The sequence below is a fragment of the Pteropus alecto genome, unplaced genomic scaffold (assembly GCF_000325575.1).
Source record: "Pteropus alecto unplaced genomic scaffold, ASM32557v1 scaffold190, whole genome shotgun sequence".
Classification (NCBI taxonomy): Eukaryota; Metazoa; Chordata; class Mammalia; order Chiroptera; family Pteropodidae; genus Pteropus; species Pteropus alecto.
Genome location: NW_006430462.1, coordinates 1717735 through 1726926, shown reverse-complemented (window position 1 = coordinate 1726926; position 9192 = coordinate 1717735). Strand labels below are relative to the sequence as shown.

General features: G+C 50.4%; 1 long non-coding RNA gene across 1 annotated transcript; it reads right to left on the bottom strand.

Moving 5' to 3' along the window:
* Positions 1–474: 474 nt before the first annotated feature.
* On the bottom strand, positions 475–8844 carry LOC112480306. Its single transcript, XR_003046549.1, has 2 exons — positions 7692–8844; positions 475–2076 (listed from the first exon to the last, which is right to left on the bottom strand). It is a non-coding gene; the product is annotated as an uncharacterized LOC112480306 (long non-coding RNA).
* Positions 8845–9192: the final 348 nt, after the last annotated feature.

Sequence of the window (9192 nt, the reverse complement as noted above, 5' to 3'; positions counted from 1 at the left end):
TTGTTTCACCAAAAGAAATCCCTCTCTGTTCCATTTATTAGGTATTTAGGCGCAAACTTAATGAGCATTAATGTCCTAACAACTGAGTAGCTGTTTTGTTGTGGATTTTGGACCGTGTACTCAGAAGAACCAAGTGGCACTCAGCGAACTAAGATTCCTTTACACTTCCCATATCATTCTCTCCATTGATGCACCCTTAACTTGTGTTTGGGTCGCATCACACATCAGATCGTTGGGATATGGGTTCATACGGGTGGCGGAGGACCATCTGAAGCTTGATGGCCTCTACCCATTCTGAGATTAAGTTTGACAGGTAACGCAGAACACAGAGTGCCAGTGTGAGGACAAAGATAAGTCTAACTAGGGGTCCAAGGAGCAGTACCAGCCAGGAACCCCAGGATTGTAAAGGGTTCCACCATGTTTCTTCCTGCTCCCTTTCTGCTATATGGCCCTGGATTCAAGCACGCAGCTGGCTTAGGTTTTCTCGTATGACTCCAGATTTATTGGCATAGAAACAGCGTTGTTCTTTAAGGTAAAGACACGTGCCCCCTTGGCTGGCGGTAAGCAGGTCGAGGGCCCTTCTATTCTACAGAGCAACCTCTGCCAGTGAGTCTACCTGATCTTGGAGTGTATTTAGAGCACTCTCTAAGGCACTGAGGTCTGTATCTATATGAGCGGACAGTTGAAGGAATTGATGTTTAGCTACGCCTATTGTGGCTCCTCCAGAGAAATTTCCCCCTATTGCCCCAATTCCTGCCAGCACCGGTATTAATATGGGTGCTTGGCGAATTCGGGGCCTGATTGGCTCCGCCAGGTAGATTACATCAGAGCCGGGCATAACCGAGAGGTTAGGCAATAGAATAGTTATGGCACATAAGCTGCACCGTGACCCGTCGAGACAGGTGTACACCCCATCTGAGCAAGAGAAATACGTGCCATTTGGAGGCCAGTACAGGTATTGGAATTTAGCTGCCAGATTTGGGTGCAATCAGCAGTTACATTAGGCTGGGTTCCTGTACCTTAAACACAGGTGGTATTACCAACCAACGTTACTGAGGGTCAGACAGGCCAGGCAGTCCCAGAATGCTGAGGGGTGACGATACCATTTACCCCAAGGCCTGTATAGGTCCAGGTAGTCATAGAAGTGCAGAGCTAGCAGTTGGACCCTAGGGAGGAGTTGGTTAGTAGCAGAAGTTGATGGGTAGAATTGACAATTTCCCAGAGTGGGAATTCAGGGGGGCCGCATGTCTGGAGGGGGTAAGAAGTGGGGAGACAGACTGTGGGAGGGGTTGGCACTGTGGGGTTTGAGCCTCAGGCGAGAGGTAGGATTGACCACCCAGGACTTGACTATCTTAATGAGAGCTCCTGGATCTTTTCCTTTCCCATCTATCCTGACCCCAACTATCACCTCTTGGCTCCATTTGGAGTCCCCTGGGTCCTTGATGTCATAGGAAGTAGGGTTGCAGTGACCAAAGGAGCAGTTCGCCGGGGGCCTAAGGAGGGTTACTCCGCTGCTTAGAACCCCCGAATGGGCATGGGGGCAACTCCAGTAGGGGCAGTAGAATTCTCCTACATCGTCACAGTCACCCTTCTCTCTTGACTTAAAACAGAGGTATTTATGTTGCGTAGCATAATACCGTTCCCATCCTAGCCCACCACAATTTGTCCGTGATTTGGGTTCCATTACCCCACAAGCATCAAATTGGAGGGTAACAGGGTGGCGGTGCCCGTCCCACCTAGTGGCATTAACTATCCCTCCATCCCCGCCATGTCCGAATAACCTGGAATTTCCAATGTCCTGAAGCAGGGAAAACAGTCCTCATGAGTCCTAGAACGATGATCACCTTGATTGGAGCCATCCTCAAGCTTCGGCCGTGCGTAGACTGATCAGCCCACGGAGTGATCAGAGCAGGGCTTGCAGATCTTATCTGGTGGTCAGGGTCCTGTTGGCAGTCATTGGTGTCCGAGGAAGGAATTTGGTGGCAAGCAGGCCTACCAAAGACCAGAAGGAGATCGCCAACAGCGACCGCTGAAAGTTTGTCCAGCTCCTTGGGGAGATGATTGCCATTCCAATTCCTAATACAAAAGAGATTAGGCTGATAGTTATTAGAACACCTAGGTCATGTGGACTCATTGGGGCTCCACTTCTTTATGCAGAGGCGGAGCGGATTCTGTGGGTTCAGCTGGCTTGTCCACTGGTTATCGGAAAGGTCGGCTTTCTTGACCTTAGAATAATGTATCCAAGGAGTTATCCCGATTACCTTAAGAGCAGTAGGTGTGGTTAGGATAACTGTGTGGGGACCTGTCCACTGTGGCTGCAGAACCTCCTTTTTTCAATCCTTTATCCATACTATGTCCCCGGGTTTATGAGAGTGGACTGGTGTCCCGAGCAGTATAGGGACCCACTCCAGAGTGTATTCTCATAGTTGGGTTAAGATAGTCCCTAGACCCTGAAGCTGTTTGGAGAGGTCCCAGTGGCCTATCTGATGTAAATCTCCTGGGATGCTTCCCAAGCATGGGGGAGGCCTCTCATATACCAGTTCAAAGGGAGAGAGCCCCACTTTGTTGGGAGTACATCAGGCTTGAAGCAGGGCTAAAGGGAGTAGGTCTGGCCAAGAGAGACCGATCTCTCGGCTAAACTTGGCGAGAGTGCCCTTAAGGGTACAGTTCATGAGTTCTACTTTCCCTGAGCTTTGGGGTTGATATACTGTATGGAGCAATCATTTAATGCCTAGGGCCTGAGACAGTTTCTAGGTAAGCTCTGCTACGAAGGCGAGTCCATTGTCACTGTGGATGTTAATTGGCAACCTGAACCTGGGTATTATCTCCCGGAGCAGAACCTCTACTATTTCCCTGCTCCATTCAGTCCTCGTAGGAAAAGCTTCTACCCATCTGGAGGATGTGCAGACTAATACTGCTAGGTATTTGTAGCCTCAGCTAGGTGAGACTTCAGTAAAGTCTATTTCTAAGTCTTCAAAAGGACTGGTTCCAGTCCTTTATACTCCAGGTGGTGCCCTGGGTGCTGTTTGGGGGTTGTTCTTGGCAGAAGTCAGGCATCTACTAGATATCTTGTTACATAAGGCAGAGAGTTGACTTATATAGTATTTTTTCTTCATTAGAGCTTCCAGGGCAGTTTTCCCTAGGTGAGTGAATCGATGATATTCAGCCACTAAGGAGGGACCAAGGAGTACAGCGACAAAGATTTGTCCTGTTGGTAACTTCCACCAATGTCCTTTAAGTCTTATAGCCCCTCAGATTTTGCCCATTGGTCCTCCTCTGGAGTGTAGGGAGGTGGTTGATCTTCCAAGGTGAGAGCGGGCACTACAAGACCAGTCTTTTCCTTAGGGGGCACCTGTTGAGCTGCAGTTGTGGTTGTCTCGTCCACCAAGCAATTGCCTTCTGTTACTGGGTCATCTCCTTTCTGACGTCCCCAACGGTGCATGATGGCAACCTCCTTAGGTAGCCATATGACCTCAAGAAGTTTTAGGATCTCTTCCCTGTTTTTGATAGTTTTTCCTCCCGCCATTAAGAGGCCTCTTTCCTTGTAGATGGCCCCATGGATGTGAACAGTAGCAAAGGCATAGCGGGAATCTGTATAGATATGAGTCCTTTTTCCCTTGCCCAGTTCAAGGGCTCGGGCTAGCGCGTGCAGCTCAGCTCGTTGTGCTGACCACCTGGCTGGAAGTGATTGGGCTTCGAAGATTTCTTGCCGGGTAGTTACAACATAGCTGGCCTGGCGTTGCCCTTCTTTTAAGAAGCTGCTCCCATCACAGAACAGGGTTAGTTCTGAGTTGGAGATGGGTTTGTCCTTAAAGTCCGGCCTGCTGGTACAGACCTCGTCAGTCACAGTCATGGTCTGGCTCTCCTTCCTCAGTAGGGAGGAAGGTAGCAGGGTTGAGAGTTCTTACAGTTTCAAGGGTGATGCGGGGGTTTTCACATAGCATCCCCTGATACTGTATTAGTCTTGCATTAGAGAGGAACCGATGTCCCTGGCTGTTCATTAGGTGGTGACTGCATGGGGGAATTTTACATGCAGTTCCTGCCCCAAGGTGATTTTGTCTGCCTCTTGAACTAGTATTGCTGTGGTGGCCAGGGCACAGAAGCAGGGTGGCCATCCGGAGGCGACCGAGTCCAACTTTTTGGATAGATACGCTATAGGCCTCTGCCATGGCCCTACTGTTTGAGTCAACACTCCTAGGACGACTGTTCTTCTCATGGACAAACAGATTGAAGTCCCTTTCAATGTCAGGTAGGCCGAGGGCCGAGGCCTGACCAAGGGACCTCTTTATTTCCTGAAAGCCATCTCTTGCCTCTTGAATCCAGTTTAAGGAACCCGATTCAGGCCTGGTTAAGAGATTGTACAGAGGCAGGGCAAGAGCTGAGTACCCAGGGATCCAGATGCAGCAGAAACCAGCCACTCTGAGGAATTCACGTAAGCCCCTCTTAGTTTCCAGCTGAGCAATGGAGGTTATCACTGCCTTCTGCGCAGGTCCTAGGGCCCATTTTCCTTGACTGAGGAGGAATCCCAGGTATTGGACCTGAGTTCTGCAAATCTGAGCTTTCTTCCACAAGTCTTTGTACCCACAGGTAGTCAGAAGTTCCAGTAATATTCGTGTTCCTGTTACACAATCTTCCTCAGTTTCCCCAGCAAGTAGGAGATCATCCACATACTGGAGGAGAGTACACTGGCTCTCCTCTCTGGGGAATGCTGCCAGGTCGGCTGTGAGTGCTTCCCCAAACAATGTCGGTGAGTTCTTAAAACCTAGACCAGGTCAGTTGCAGTTGCCTGCCACTATCGGGCTCCTGCCATTCAAAGGCAAACAGAGGCTGACTTTGGGGTGCCAGCCATAGGCAGAAGAAAGCATCCTTGAGGCCCAGGCAGGTGATCCATTTGGCTGTGGCAGGAAGTTGTCCGAGGAAGGTGTACAGATTGGGCACCACCAGGTGTAGGGTTACCGTAGCCTTGTTGATTAGTCAGAGCACCACCAGGTATAGGGTTATCATAGCCTTGTTGCTTAGTCAGAGATCCTGCACTGATTGGTATCCTTGCCCTCTTGACTTGACTGGCAGCAGCGGTGTGTTCCATGGGGACTGGCATTCAATGAGTATCCCATGTTCTCTGAGGTGAATCAGATGTTCTTGCATGCCTGGCCGTCTGGTCTGGGGAATGGGGTACTGGCGGAGGCACTGAGGGACGGCCCCAGGAGTTAAACCAACTATTACAGGAGGTCGATTCATTGCTGGTCCGGGTGGGTTATCTTCGGCCCATACAAGGAGAAAGTTGATCCAATACTCGAGAGGATTGCCTTGTTCTTCCGAGGAGTAAAACAGAGTCCATTCCTCCTCCCAGGGTACCGAAATGGTCGTCACGAGTGCAGTACCTCCTTTTGGGCCCTTCAAGCTCAGGGTAGTTTTCTCACCTTGTTCGAAAGTTATTTGGGCTCCTAACTTGGAGAGGAGGTCCCAGCCCAGGAGAAGGATTGGGCAGTCAGGCAGGTAGAGGAACTCACGTCAGATCACATGTCCCCCGATTTCGCAAGTGCGAGCTTTGCAAAAATGTTGTTGGATGGCTCTTTCCCCAGTAGCTCCCAGGACGGTTGCAGTCCTTTTACCCAGTGGGGCTGTGGGAGAGGTGACAACCGAATGCTCAGCTCCAGCGCCTACCATAAAAGTCACAGGTTGGCCCCCTACATTTGCTCTGACCGTGGACTCCCGGGGGCCGAGCTGGATGGAGCCCGGTCCCCTTCAGTCTGAATCTGCATCTGCCAGTTCGATGAGTTCTCCATCTTGTGGCTCTTGTTGGTACTTGATGCTTCAACGACCCTTCCTTCTTTTATTGGGGCATTCATTTTTCCAGTGTCCCGTTTCTTTGCAGTAGGCGCATTGGTCCCTGAACAATCTGGGCTTCTCAGGTTCCGCCTTTGGGGCGCACTCCTTTCCCTGTCCTCAGGGCCCTGACCCCTTGTTGTCCCTCAGGGCCGCTGCCAGCAGGGCTGCTTTTTCTCTGTGAACCCTCCGGTCTTCCTGTTCTGCAGTGACAACTCGGTTTGCATAGACCTTGTGGGCTATGTCTAGAAGTTGAGTGACATTCATCCCAGCAAATCCTTCCAGCTTCTGGAGCTTTCTTCGCATATCTGAGGCAGATTGGGCTACAAAAGCGGCATTGACCATATGCTGGTTGGCTGTAGCCTCCAGGTTGAAGGGTGTATAAACTCGATAGGCCTCACAGAGTCTTTGCTAGAAATCCCCAGGGGTCTCATTGGCTTCCTGAACTACCGAGGAGATCTTGGCCATGTTCAAGGGTCTTTTGTTCCCTGCCTTTACACTGCAAGGAGGGCGTCTTGGTACCTCTGGATGTGAACTTGTCCTTCTTTGGTAGCGAAGTCCCAGTTTGGCCTCTCATCGGGTGCTGCCTTTTGAGCCCATCTTTCCAGGTCCACCATCCCGACTGGGATGTTTTCCTCTAGATATTGCCTACCTCCCTTCAGGACATGTATTCTCTTCTCTTTCATGAAAAAGGTCTTAAGTAACTGCTGACGGTCGTCCCAGGTAGGTGGGTGTGTCTGGAACAGAGACTCCATCATCTCGACCATTGCTTGGGGTTTGTGCAAGTAGGAGGGGGTATTGTACTTCCAATTTAGGAGATCAGTGGTTGAGAATGGCTGATAATACATCATCGTCCATCCCGAGTGTAAAATCCTATCCTCGTCTTGAACCACAGATTCCCAACTTTCTCGTACAGGCATTTGGAGAGCAGCTCAGGACCATAGGCATGCTGCTGGGCCTTGGGAGAAGGTGTCTTTAGGAGTAGGTGCTTCCGCAGGAGGGGAAACTGAAGGAGGTGGAGTCTCTGGCAGCCGAGGAGCAGTAGGCCGGGTGGTACGTATGGAGGGGGGTGACGCTTCGCTTGTCTCTGGGTCCTGGGGTAGAACAGTGGCCTTCTTTGTGTCTGTTCCTCTCCTTTCAGAAGATGCAAGGAGGACCTTGGCCTGTCCCTGCCTATGCATGTGAATCGTACCCATGGGGGCAATCTCTGAGCTATATCCAGCCAGGAGTCAATGTAGGGGAACTGGTCAGGGTACCCCGGGCTCCCTGTCACTACGTTCCACACTCGCTGGACCGTGGGGACATCTAGAGTCCCTTCAGAAGGCCATTCTACCTCACAGAATGTTCGGAGTTTCCTGGGGTTCAACTTCACCCCATAGTCTCCTGAGAAACCTTTCCTGAAATTCTTTAACATAGTCTCAAGGACTGTTGCCTTACTCTGACTTGACCCCATGTTTTCCCACTGTGCCGGTGCCGCAAAGACAGACAAAGGGTGGGGTGTCCCTTTTCAGAGACCACTCAGATGCCCGCCTGGCCGCGTCTCTCTCGAGTCGGTCCTGGCTAAGGTGTACCCGTATAAACTCCGGGCCTGGTCGTTCCCTGGAGGGATGAATCACCATTATGCCTTATGATGTTACTACGGAACCGCAGGTTGGGGCCCTCTCAGACCCCGTAGTTTTTAACCGTGGGGCCACAGACTGGAAACTCAGAGACAGGTCTCTGAGATCCACACAGGCACACACACGCTCTCAGAGGTTAAAACATTCCCTCCCTTGTGGTCCCTGCCTAAGGGGCACTTGCCCCTGGGAGGTGATCGGTCTCCTCTTCCACCCTTAAGGTGGGCCTGCCTGGGTCCCCCGCCTTACCGCGTTTGATGTAGATCCGCTGAATCTCCTTGTTCTCGCTGCTCAGAGTCCAGGGGATACAACGGAGCAGCGGGGCGGAGTGCAGCTGGGCTCAAGACCGCCCAACTGGGGCGGGGTGTACCTTCTAGTTCCTCAGTTGCCTTGGCGACCAGCATCCAGGCGTTGTGCCCAAACTGGTGGCTTCAAAGGGCCAGCGCAGTTGGGTTTCCTGGTCAGGGATCCAAAATGTTGTGTATTTTGGCCTGCGTACTCAGAAGAACCAAGTGGCACTCAACGAACTAAAAATTAAAGGAGGTTTATCTATCCCGGCAGGCTCAGAGGAGTCCTTCTCCAGAGTCTGAGCCCTGAACAAAGGCAAGCAAGTAGATTTATATATTGATCATTTCCACATACCTGGCGATCTTCTGATTCACGAGCGCGGGAAGGGTAAGATCCTGGGAACAAAGATTAGGAGAAGTTCCTCCAGGACGAGGTAGCCATCTTGGATTCCTTTACACTTCCCATATCAGTTTGAAAAAAAAAGAATAATATTTTTATTTCAGCTTTAAATGTGTGTGCCTGTTAGGCTCTGCATAGCTTCTGAAATCTCAGAATTTGTTTGGAATCTACCACTCTCATTTCCTGTTCCACATTGATTTGGCACAGATCTTGCTTTTTTTTTTTTTTTAATCACAGTCACCACCTGAAAACCCAGCGTCACAAAGATATGACATCATCCAAAGGAATGCGATGTGCTCTAATGCTGGAACCGTGAATGAACTCAAGCTTGATGTTTGAAAGGTGTCAGGTACCACTATGATTACCTCAATGATTTGAAATAGCTTGTGGTGGTCCTGTGAGCCTGCTGAAGCACCCAGGGTGCCTCTGCACACAGTTGGGAACGGCAGCCCAAGAAGAACAAGCACATGAATTGATTCTTGAGACCTTCCTTTTGATTCCAACTCTGCTGGAGACTCCTTGTATGACCTTGAGCCAGTCACTTCCCATCCCGGGTCTCAATTTCCCTCCTCCTCTGCAAAACTGGACTGACCAGAGCCTTCCTCTCTTAAGAAGCGTGCATGTGAGATGTACGTTGAGAAATGGTCACTGAAACTGCTGTGACATCCCAATGGAATGAGTCACGGATTCAGTTCCCTTAAAACATCTAGCACGTTCTAGACTTAGAAGAGCTGGGACTGAGAAGGAAATGAGAGCGTCTTAGTCTGGTTCTCCCGGAAGCAGACTTTGCGACCAGGATTCCTGGGAAAGGGAGTGGGGAGGTGAAGTATATGTGGATTTTATTATCCATGATGAGTAACTAGAGCTCAGTTCCTCTGGGTGACAGTGTGGTCACCTTGGAGTTACTCTGCCTCAGGGCCCAGACACTGGGGTATTTACCCAAGTCAACCCGTCTCAATTTAGAGCTGCTTCTAGGGGCATCAACTCACTAGTACCTCCAACTTGCCCTTTTGCACATGTCCTTGTAGTGCAAAATGTCATAGATAATACATGAATGAATGGA